Source organism: Manis javanica, chromosome 1 (genome assembly GCF_040802235.1).
Source record: "Manis javanica isolate MJ-LG chromosome 1, MJ_LKY, whole genome shotgun sequence".
NCBI lineage: Eukaryota > Metazoa > Chordata > Mammalia > Pholidota > Manidae > Manis > Manis javanica.
The window spans coordinates 41,551,585-41,564,356 of NC_133156.1; the positions used below are offsets into that span (position 1 = coordinate 41,551,585).

The following is a 12,772-nucleotide window of genomic DNA, read 5'->3' on the forward strand; positions in this document are numbered from 1 at the left end:
TGCGTAACCACTGTGCCTCCTTGACAGCATTCCCCTCTCTCCCCACACGGGGTAGGGCAGCCTTAGCTTTTCCACCATCAGTAAAAGGAAGAGGACTGCCAACTTCCCCAGGAGTGAGCTCCATCTCACAGAGCTCTCATTTTAGCAAGTCTTCCTTCTGCTTAGCCAACTATTGTTCTGCTTTCCCAGGCAATCAGGTCTATCCCAACTTCTACCATTTAAAAAATATTTTAAGGCATTCATCAGGTGTCCTGTGAAGACTTTTGGACTTGCCATGTCAAATTTAACTTTCTGAGTGCCCTAATTATTCTTGTGTGACACAGTTTCAAGATCTATCCTGGAGGCGTGGGCTCTTCTAAGACGGAGTATGGAAACAACCCTCTTTAACACCAAACCAATTGGGATTTGGCACCAAACCAATACTCCACATGTGGCCTTTCTAAACGAGCCCAGCTGGCTTACAGCAGCCAGATGTCTCCCCACCCAGCCAGGCTTGCAGAGGAAGGCCCTGCTTTGCTGTTTTTCTCCACTGCAAAGCCCCTCTGGGCATGTTACTGCTTCTGTTTCTGTTAGAATCTGGCTGCCCAGGGCACGACAAGGCCACTCTTCCACAGAGAGAAAGACATGACTGGAATTTCACTTTCTTCTTTGACTTTATTGAAGCCCCTGAGGAGGATGAGTGTTTGATATTATTATACCCATCTTCCTCCCTTCTTTGGGGCCCTCTGGAGAACCCCAAGCAAGCCCTCCTAAGACCCCCTTTTCCTTGTTGTAAGAGGACTTCCCCAGCCCCTGAAACAAATATACTACCATTCGGAAGGCCAACCAAGGGAAGATCTGGTGAAGGCCTATTAAATAATGAGGGGCATTAGAACTGGGGAACTGGGGAGCAGCTCTAAAGACCCGCAGAGATCTGTGGAAGTACCTGCAGCTCCAGAGAGCAAGGGAGGCAGTCATTGGTTAAAACAATACATGGGCAATATCATCCAGATGGTGATGGAGACCATTTCTGAGGCTTTTGGGGGGAATGCATCTGCATTATTTTAGAATTAATTTTATTTCCATGCAAAAGCATGTAACAGGTTTCTAAGCACTTTTCCATTCCATCAGCACCTTTGCTCCCTGTCTGCTCCACATCACTTTTTCACCCATGGAGACTAGGGATGGCCCCTCCACATTTGTTTCTCAGTGCCATTTCAGAAAAACGCTTATCTGTTTGTTTATTGATGTATTTTGGGTTGACACTCCCGCATCAGGAGTGTGAACATTACTGGCAAATAATTCATTGTCTCCGTGCTGATTCAGGGAGGGATTTGTGTTTTTTACTTTAGAGCACCCTTGGGAACACCTGCTAAAAGTCCAGGTAAGAATCTACTTAAAGGAATTGGAATGGAAAGGGACTCTCCATGAGAAAAGAAATCTCAGAGAGTGAAGGAGGGGCTGGCTTTCTCTATGGCTTTTTTACCCTTTCTTTCTTTTTGAGAGAGTGCTTAAAAAAAGGGATTCTTAAATATTACCGCAAAATTGCTCCAAGGGACAAAGCATTATCACTCAGCTTGTCTACCTTCTTCCCCCCCTTTCTCTTGGACTTCTGTGTGCTTTTGGATAATGCCTCTGAGGATGCTGGGTATCAGCAGATTGCCATCATCCCAGCGTTCTGCCTGGTCTTCGAGATCATATTTACTGGGAACACGTTTGACTGAACAATATCTGGATTGTCAATACTTCCAGAGCACACTGTTCAGAAGATTTGCAAATGCCAGTTGGGACTGCTGCACACACAGGCGTATCACAAGCAATGCCAACACACCAACACCCAAAACACTGAATCTCAACCTTCCCTCTTCTGATAAAGGGATTTCACTGCTGATTATGGGATGTGGGTTATTAAGGTGATGGGAGATAGAAGGTTATGGAAATGAGCTCCTGGTATAGATACACTTTCATGAACAGTCGCTTCTGTGAGCTGGGCTCGCATGTTGTCTTGTCAGTTCCCGTCATGCTCATAGGTGTCACGAGGTCAATGGAACTCCCCAGGAAGCTGTAAATCAGACTGAACTGTCTTCCATTATTTCCTGGATCCCAGGGAGGTCACTGCTGTACTGGTAACAATTGTCTTTGTCTTTCCTTTAGATGTAATCCTCTCTCCCTTAGGATGACATGTGGTGGTGAAGGGACATTCTTAGTCCCTGTGGTAGGCTTAGCCTCCTCAAGATAGAGACTGCCCACCCCTGGGAGTGTGCCTCTCAAACAGAGGCACACGTGCCTCCAGCCACATCCCCATTCATGTGTGCCTGGGAGTACGGAAGCCATGGGAGCAACATGATTCTGGGGTGTTAGCTTAAAAAATGATTTTTTGGGGAGGTCATGTGGTTTAGTAGTTTAGCTGGTATATAATTTGAAGAATTATATTCATATTATTCTAAACATAGTTTTGCTGTGGAATCAGAGTCAAATTTCATGGAATTTGAGAGATAAAAAAAAAAAGAATCAGGGACATTTTCTTCTTGTACTGGACTACTCTGCGGTAGTCTCCTGATCCTCTGGGGTCCACTGTGTCTCCTCAGCTGCAGGAGCATGTTTGTGGAAAAGGCAAGGATGCATAGCTCGAGGGCGTCCAGCTCCAGGAGGCGATGAATGGCTGAATCCAGCTGACGCGGACAATCAGTGTGCTCTTGCATTGAATGACGCCCAGATGTGGCCAGCAGCTGGCTGGGAGCCACCTGAGGAAGCCATTCCCTCGTTAATCCAGCCCGTTTAGAACAGCTGCCCCAGGTGAACACGTCTGTGCACTTTTGATCACCTCCCTGCACGAGTCCACAGGGAACTGACTGCTATTTTAGTTTCATGGGATGTTCACTGCTGTTTAAAAATAAGACAAATCAACGTGGCTTGGGACGAAGACTCCATCTGGCAGATTCTGCCTTGAGGAGAAATTAAGCGGTGCAGTGCTAAATGGCTTTCTGAGAGGAGATAGGGCTTATTAAGAGGTAAATAAACAGCAAGAGAGGTTTGTAACCAACCGGATGCTGTGGGGAAGCAGGTGAAAGTAGGGAAATGGAAGAGAAGAGGATGCTTAAGGCTCCTTTTATCCCCAAGATGTGGGTTTTATAAAATGGTTTCAATAAACTTGAGTAGAAGGGATTTATCTGGAGGATTGGTTGCCTGTGGGACTCATTCAAAATAAGATGATGAGCTGACCTGAGCTGTCCTTCCGGAAGTTCAAATGTCATGCCCCAAATGGTCAGTGTCACTACCCCAGGTGAAAGGGGGGAATTCTAGTGAGAATAAATGCAGTGTAGGAGGGTAAGGGGGAATTTGGATTCCAGCTTTATGGCATATTATCTGTATGGCGTTGGGCAAGTTACTTAACCTCTTTGAGCCTGTTTTTTCTGTTGAAGGTAGTATGTGCATTTGCCTCAGAGGGTTGTTGAAAGGATTGGTGACATGACTCTTAGGCACTGCATTAGGGATGGAGTTGAGGGCTTTGCACTTAGCTCAGTGAATACAAGCTTCTTTTATGATTATGATGATGATGACCACAGTGACTGTTAATGCCGTGGAGAAGGCTAACCACCACTCTGCCAGCTCCAGAATTTTCTTCTTCATGCTATTGGGACACCCAATTTTATGCCCGTGATTACATTTCATGGCTTAGGCCCAGGCACACAATGTACAAACACAAGAAACTCTGAAAAGCCAAACCTTTTCTTCAGTACTGCAAAGAGGGACCCCAACTCAGCCAAATGAATTTAGGACTCTTGCCACTGGCTACTGGGACAAACTCCCAGAAAAATATATCATTGAAATTAAGGGTGCCCAGCAAGTTCATTTATGGATGTTGAGAAACAGATCCTAAAATTTATGTAGAGAGGCCAAACACCTAGATAGCCAACACGATATTGGAGGAGAACAAAGTTGAGGGTTGACATTATCTGATTTCAAGACTTACTATAAAGCTACTATGGTCATCAAGACAATGTGGTATTGGTGAAAGAACAGACCAATAGATCAATGGAACAGAATAGAGAACATTTGGGAAAAGGCAAAACTATGGAGCTGGTAAAAAGAGCATTGGTTGCCAGGGGTGGGTAGGGGTTGGGAATGATGAAAGAGTGGAGCACAGAGGGTTTTCAGGGCAGAGCTCTGAAACAGGCTTACATAAATTCAGTCAACTAATCTTTGACAAAGTAGCAAAGGGTACAATGGGGCAAAGATTGGCCTTTCCACAAATGGTGCGGAATAACTAGATATCCACATGCAAAAAAATGAACTTAGTCACAGACCTTACAGTTTTCCCCAAAATAACCCCAAATGGATCACAAACCTAAATGCAGAATGTAAAACTATAGAACTCTGACAGAATAACAGGAGAAATCCCAGATGACTTTGCATATGGCAATGACTCTCTAGATACAACACCAAAGGCACCATCCGTAAAAGAGCCCAATTAAAAAATGGGCAGGAGATTTGAACAAACATCTCATCAAAGAAAATATACAGATGACAAATAAACATATGGAAAGATGCTCCATATTATATGTCTCCAGAAAATGCAAATTTAAACTATGTGATACCACTACACACTTATAAGAATGGCGCAAATCCAGATCATCGACAGCACCAAATGCTGACAAGGATATAGAGCATTAGGGAATCTCATTCACTGCTGGTGGGAATGCAAAATGATGCAGCCTCTGTGTTAGGTAGTTTGACAGTTTCTTACAAAACCAAACAAACATGCAATCCAGCAGTCATGTTTCTTAGTATTTACCCAAAGAGGTTCCATCCACACAAAAATCTGCACATGGATGTTTATAGCAGCTTTATTCCTTTATTCATGACTGCCAAAACTTGGAGGCAATCAAGATACCTTCCATAGGTAAATGGATAAATAAACTGTGGTATATCCAGACACTGGTGTAAAAAGAGATGAACTATTAAGCCATGAAAAGACATGGAAGAACCATAAATGCATATTATTTAGTGAAAGAAGCCAATCTGAGAAGGCTACATATTGTGTGATTCCAGCTATATGGCATTCTGGAAAAGGCAAAACTATGGAGCTGGTAAAAAGAATATTGGTTGCCAGGGGTAGGTAGGGGTTGGGAATGATGAAAAAGTGGAGCATAGAGGGTTTTTAGGGCAGTGAAACTACTTGGTATAACGGTGGATATATGCACATTATACATTTGTCCAAACCAATAGAATTACAACAGGAGAGTAATGGTAATGTAACCTATGGACTTGGGATAATTGAGATGTATCTATGTAGGTTCATCCATTGTAACAAATGCACTACTCTGGTGGGGGAGGATGATAATGGTGGGGTGGGGGGGCACTGTGTATGTGTGGGGGCAGGGGGCATATGGAAAATCTCTGTACCTTTCCCTTAATTTTGCTGTGAACCCAAGACTGCTCTAAAAAAATAGTCTTAATTAAAAAAAAATCAGGAATGGAGGGGTTTGATGGATCTCAAATTCAACTCCCCTTATTCAGATAAGGAAACTGAGGCTAGGAGTGACCTGGCCAAGGTACACAGTACCAAAGCTTGCTCTGAACATCTATTCTTTCTGTGGCATCAAGAAGGAGAACCAAGGGTCCTGTGCCTGGCTCAGGAAAGCCTGTGATGCCCAGCTGTTTTGGCAGTGGGATGCTGAGGTAGGGGCAGTATCGTGCAGTGGTTAAAAGTCTTGGAGTCAGGTGAGCTTGATTTGAAACTTGGGGTTACCCCTTATATGTGGCATGACTTTGCACTCACTACTAACTGGCTGATGTTCAGTTTATTCATCTATCAAATGGGACAAATAAAATCTATTCCGCAGGTTAACGTAGGAGTTAAATAATATATGAAAAGGTTCCAATGACCTCACAGCAAAGAGCATTTACTGTTGGCATTATCTTCACCATAGTTATTATTAGCTTAGAGCAAACAGGACTATTGCTGGGGAGCCAGCAGACTAGAAACTGCATAACTTTTCATGAGCTAATATGACTGATGTGTGGGGTTTTTTTGGCTGGAAGAAGAGCCTGTCAAGAAGGGATAGGAACTGAGAAGGAAGAAGGAGTTGTGTGTGCCCTGACCCCAACCTGGCCCCAGGAAATGGAACAGAAACTAAAGCAGTTACATAGCAGACAGCCTGGGCCTGGGGCAGAGGGCAGTGAGTGCAAATGCGCTCCCCCAACCTGGCTATTCTTTGCTCCCTGTGCTTACCTGTCAGGTTCGGACCACAGTGAGGGGGCTTCAGACTTGGAAGATTGAGGAAAGTACCAGACGGGGACAGAAGGGACAGTTGAAGCCAGAGGGGGGCCTGGAGTCCTGGCTTGGCCAGAAATAACTGGGGACACAAGTGATATTCACCATGCCTGAAGCTGCCCAGGTGTGTCTGGGGAGGATGCCAAGTCTCAAATCAGTAGTTAGGAGCTCAGTGTCATTGGGGCATTTACATTAATGTGACATTATCACCCAGAGGCTGGTGAGACCAGGTCATCTGGGTCACATTTGTACAGCTCAAAGTCCTCCTTTACACAGAGAAGTGGTTGAAACCCTAGCTCTGGGGTAGCCCACCCTGGACCTCCTTGTGCAGATGGCTGCTGCATACAGAAAGCAGAACTGAGCATAGAATGGCATCAAGTAGTGATGGCCAGGGAAATACCATGCTTAGAGGCCAGGAGATACACAGAGGCAATGGGTAGGGTCATGCCTGCAGATGATGGAGAAGGAGCTTGGGGCACTTGAAAGCATGAGCTGGTTACCCAGAATGCCTTTCTTGTAGCCTTTGTAGATTCCAGTCCTACATTCTGCTTTTTGCTCTTGGCATTGAGCATCAGTGGTGTACCTTGTTGCCCCATTTCCTTACATATTATAGTTTTATTTCCTGTTGCATACATCTTCTATTTTCAACTATGTAACAAGCTTTCTCAGAGCTGGGATGACCTTGGTACCTAGAGGCCTGGTATCTAACACATGAGGAAGTCCTCAGTGAATATTTAGTAACTAACTCCTTATAGATTTATCTTGAACATTAGGTGGTGGAAGGGAAGCTTTTCCTAACCTTCAGCCATTTTAACATCCACTCTATTTCTTTTTGTTAAGGACTCAGCAATGGAAACTTCATATAACATGAATTTCTCTATATTGATCCTGCACTTAACCTACATTACCATTTAGCTGCCTAATAATGAGACAATCTTTACTATTACTATTATCTGTGTTTTATAGCTCAGGGAACAGGCCTAGAAAGGTTATTAACTTGGGTAAGGTCACAGAGGTGTCTACCAGGACACATAAGTGACAGCCACAAGAGCTTCATGGTTCAGTGTGGTCTCTGGGTTCTGGTTGGGAGTGAGGTGCTAAACAGAGAAAGCCTCAGACACTGGTGACATAAAATAACTGAAGCTTGGCTGCAAACAGGAGTCTCACCTTTTGGAATTCTGATCTCCTTAAGGCAAAAGAGAGGCTGTAAATCTTCGCCCACCAAAATACAAATTATGCCTGTTGACACAAGGGCAGAACTTCAGGGACAGCTGAATTCTTGTTTTATTACTCCTCTATCCATTGAGTTTGGGGGAGGACCTATTACATTCTACCCTGAAATGACAAGTTGAATTGGCCCAAATAGTTTATGGCCTTCTGTGAGCACAGGGTCAGGCAGTGTGAGTAGGGTGGGCACTTGCAAAATTGATGCTTCAGAGAGGAGCCTCATTTGCTGATGCCAAATGCAGAGCAAAGATGTGCAGGATGGATGCAATGGTCTGTTGGCCTGTAAACTCCAGTCAGTGGTGCTTTTTGTGGTTATGCTTCAAATGACACAAGATGTTTCTCTGTTGTCTGCATTTTTCAGATTCTTCCCCCAGGCCCATTTTGCTGTGTTATTAGAGCTTGGGGTCAAGTTCTTTGGCTAAAGAGTTTCTCTTCTCTCATGTGGTTCCCAGCTCCAGCCATGGTCTTTCTTACTCCCCTTTGGTCAGCCCATGGTGGCTCCTGGCTTCCAAGGTTACAGAGCTCTCCTTAGCAATATTTTAGCTAACTTTTCCTGAGTGCTACCAGACATCAGGCACTTGCTAAGCCTTATACATGCATTATCTCATCGAATACCTATAGCAACCCTGGGATGCAGCTTTAGGGTGAAGGTGGGTTATGACTATTTTTGAAGTTAGGATGACCCTGGCAAAGCCTAAATTCTGCTTTATCAACCATCTCAACTCCTTTGGGTTTCCCAGAGAGTGGTTATTCAGAGGAAATAACAGAAGAATGGGGTCCAAATAGCTGCCTCATTAATAGCCATACAAGAATGCTATTCTAATGTACACTCTCTGTGAGAGGTTGGGTTGGACGAAGTGGCTTAGGCTCCGAGCTGTATGAGGCCACCTAAGTCCTTTGCTTGAATCTAAGTCTTGGTATGGCTGTGCTCAGATATGCTGTGGAAAGGGAGGTGGGGAAAGAGGGCCAGGCTCCAGAGGGGTTTCCTGAATTCAGATTTTAAATTCTGTTCCATAGACTAGAAAATAAATAAGTGAGATCATAGTACAGGTATTTGCTCTTAAAACATTGTAACCCTGCTTACTGGGAATGTGGCTCAGTGAATGTCCTTGATTTTTACCAATAAAATAAGCAATTTCTCTCTTGTATGTGTGGAGAATGTAGCAAGCAAGTTGAAGACTCAGGTTGGGCCTGACACTGAAAACATTAGAATTGAAGTGACTGGAAATTTAAACAAGAAATTATTTAGTGCTACTTATGGTGCAGACCCTGAATTAAATGGTTTATAAGGATTATGTCATTCAATCCACAGGACCCTGGGGAATAGGTGCTAGTATTGTCTGCATTTTCAGATGTTGAAATGAAGGCTCAAGTGATTGAATAACTACATATGCCCACACATTTAGCAGGTGGCAGTCTGGGGACAACCTCAGGTCTGAGGCCAAAGTCCTTGATGCCAAACATCCAGTAAGATGTCACCTTTTAAATGTCATTGCTGAGATTGCTCTGCTCACCCTCCTTTGGCACTGCGTTGTATAGTTTGTTTCTAAAGCTCTGTTATTTTCAAGCCCTCATGCGTGTCATCTGTACATTTTTCCACAAAATATTCCATAGAGAGATAATGATCACTAAAGATGAGCCAAAGGGGTCCCAACTGCTTAAGTGGCTTCATTTAGTTCATCATGTAGATAACAGTGACAGGCCCAGGGTGAGGACCTCTGGCTTCCTCATTCTTGGGCTTTCCAGTGGGGGCACTGGCCTGAAAGGCACTGACAGATGACAGTAGGCTGCACACCAGGCTTTTTTCTCCTCCAGCAGAGCTCACCACCACTGGGAAGGGAGGCCCTCAGTGCAGGGCTGTCAGAAGACTGGCCAGGGCCCCATAGCTTCTAACTGTAGCAGAATTACTTTCATGTTATAGTGGCCACCTGACTTGCAGAAAAGAGAATCTCCAAGTCTTGGTAAAAAGTCACAATTAAAAAACTTCTCATCTCAGCAGTTCTTTCCCTGTTTCTGCGATTTCTTGATCCTGGTTTTTCTGATGCCAGCAAAAGCCACACATATGACCTTTAGTTGACACATGAACAGCCTGTGAGCTGAAACATGTTCCCTCTGCCTGTTTATAGGCTGCTCATCCTTCAATGCCTTCCTGGAACGTCACCTCTTCAAGGAAGGCTTCCCTCAGCTGTGATATTTTTTGCAGGCTGATGTGTCACTGCATCCCCTGCGTGACTGTGACCCTTTGTACTCTGACAGGGGACATTGTAGCTGTTTACAAGATCCTAGTGATCCCTGAACTGAGAACCCCTCCACAGTACCCAGAGCCTGTCATGCCAGCGGCCACACACGTCCAGAATTAATATTTGCTGAACAGATGACCGAGTGCTTGGCTGCTGAACCATTGGAGGGCTTTTGTTTCATCACAAAATACCACCTTTGTGGAGTCCCTTGGTTCACACTCCTGCTTCCTTACTGCATGTATTTTGAGGACAAATAAAAACTTACTAAGTTGGATGGAAAGATACAAATCTCTTGCTGGGTATGGTTTCTAGATTCATTAAACTGAGCCCTGGGAGAAACTAAACTAATACAATTCTGAAGCTAATCTCTCCTTGAAGTCATTCCATAAATCTGATTAATGGGTCACCTTTAGACGACAAGCACTGTTGCTATAGTAAAAGAAACGTTCTAACAGGATTGTAATTCTGTTAACAAGGCTTCTGCGGTTTGCAAAAAGGTTATCTTGCAGTATAAACAGGTCTAGTCTGGATGATGCATGGGATTAGGCCGAGCAAAGTTCTAGGGCCCTCATTCATATTCAATTACATGAAGATGAAAAGAAAAAGGACATCAGTTTCTCAAATGTGTGAATCTGAGACAAAATGGATAGAGCTAGTGCTTGAGAGATAAGCTTTCATGTTGCTTCTCAGGAAAAAAAAAATTGCCCTCTCAGATCTTGTATTCTTTGTCTGACACCCCACCATGTATCACTGATATTTGGCAAAAGGGAATATCCTTCAGCATCAATTAGAATAATAACTAACACTTACCTAGCATTTCCTAGCTTCCTATTCTAGGGTCTTTCATAGAGTCAATCCATTACAGAGTTGGAGGAACCTTAGGGCTATATGGTACAGAATATCCCAAAGTGGGTATGGTCTTGTTAATACATGGAAAGCAGTTTATAGAGTTCAGGTTAAAAAATATTTTACGGTGCTAGTGTTGAGGACTTGGAGGTGGCCCCTGTCCAACATCTGTTCTCTCTTTTCTCAGAAACTATTTCATTTTTTAATTTGGTTTTACATATTCTCTGCATAGCTCATATGCTTGTAGGGAAGTGGACTTCATGCTGGACTATGTGGCTCAGGCTTATGTAATTAGCAAAATCCCCATCTCCTGCTCACACGGATTGGTTCAGAGATGGGCATGTGGCCCATTGGGGTCACTAGGGTATGAGGAGGGTGTAGGGAATAAGTTTCCTTTGACCATCCCAGAATGCTTCCAGAAGTGACTTTCTTTCTTCCTTTGTGAATTAACATGTGTAGATGTGAGGGCTGGAGCAGCTACAGCCATCACATTGCTATGAGGGAAGTCTGCCCGAGGGTGAAGATGACACGGGGAGACTGAACGAAAAGGAGAAGTAAGTGCTGTACGCAGAGTGCCGGCTGAATCATGCCTGATCACCTGCCAAACTCAGGACATTTATAGTGATTTAAGCCAACAAGTCTCTTTGTGGTTAAAACTTGTTTGAGTTGAGGTCTCTGCTGCTTGCAGCAGAGAGCATTTCAACAGACCCAACTGTTAAACAAAGTTGGATAGCTTGGTTACCGAAGGTTCTCCCAGAACCTTTATTAATGTGCACTGCTGGACTGAAGAAAAGCATTGAATATGTACTATTTCCCAAATTTATCTGGCTGCAGTTTCATTCGTTCACCTCACAGGACAAGATCAAGTCTGACTCCCAAGTTTTACAAAAGTGGAAACTGAGATCTAGAGATATAAGTGACTTTTCTAAGCCATTATTGTAGCTAGTCCAGGTCTGGGCATAGACTCTCAGGCCTGCATTCTTGCTTCAAGGTCATATTCCTTCTCTGCCCAAACAGCTATAGAGGGATTGAAGGGGGATCTCAAAAGGAGAATCTAATTATTCATTTGCAGAGACTTCAGATTCCTAGTATATTATATAGCCCAGGTTGCAAATTAGGGGGCTCACAGGCAAAATAAGAACATTGGGTCAAATAAAATAGATCTGGAGTTTTTGGAAAAATCACATCAGTTACCAACATTTAATATTCAGTTTCTTTCAAATAAAAACTATTAATTTCTAGCTTCCTCAGACATTCTGACAACACTAAGCCTGGATTTCCACATGATAACTATCTAGAGCTGTGCGGCCAGCTCTGCCTTCTGAGATGAATGCATAGGTACCCCCTTTGCCACAGTTCCTGCCCCCACTACTATATCCTAACACTGATGCCAAGTGCCAGTTGCCACTTATCAGTGCACCTATAACACTGCTTCCCCTTTGTATGCAGTCTATTTCATTCTATTACCTTCCTGGCCCTGTAGTCAATTATATTGCTCTACTAGAAAAAGTAAAATTTCCCAAATTGAGATGTTATAGACATTAAACATTTCCAAAGTTTGGTAGGTTTGGAACAACACTGAATTAATTAAGGGTAAATAGTTTTCTGTACTATGTACCTTTTCTTAGTTGTTCATGGACCAAAGGTCAGGAGGGACAGCACACATTTTTTTGGCCATGTCTTTTATTAGAGACTCTTTGTCACTATTGTTCCACTGAATACACTTTGGGAAATTCTGCCATGAAAACCCCTTATGTCCCTCTCTTCCATTAAGCCTGTGCATTAATGTCTCTTTTTGCTAGGATTGTTATTACCTCAGTTTTCCACTGTTTCCTGGAAGCTATTTTGAGGACAGAACAACAGCCTGGCTGACATCAGTCCAGCACCCAGCTCGGGTCAGTCTGTGGTCTGATCAACACTGATTTTATCTCAAGAACAGGCTCATTAATCTGGCAGAACAGGACCAGGCTAACTGAGGCCCACACACATCCCTCCTCAAGGAACCAGCTTTCTGACTCACCACTGTGCATCTTCTCTGGAAAAAAAACAATGAAGGAGAAAGGTAGAGAACAAAAAGTGATGGTGTGGTTTGGTGACAAAGAAAAATAGTGCTTTCTTAAAAAACAGTCTCTTTGAAGACAGGCATCAGAACCCAAAAGGCATATTTTCTCTCTCTTTATAATTTCTTTATTCAGAGGTGAAG

At 43.6% G+C, this 12,772-nt stretch overlaps 1 protein-coding gene across 6 annotated transcripts in view; it reads right to left on the bottom strand.

Annotated features, from left to right (window-relative positions):
* The window catches only part of ATP10B (ATPase phospholipid transporting 10B (putative)), a 278,859-nt gene that overhangs the window by 84,134 nt on the left and 181,953 nt on the right, over positions 1-12,772 (bottom strand). The gene's annotated exons all lie outside the window — the stretch shown is intronic.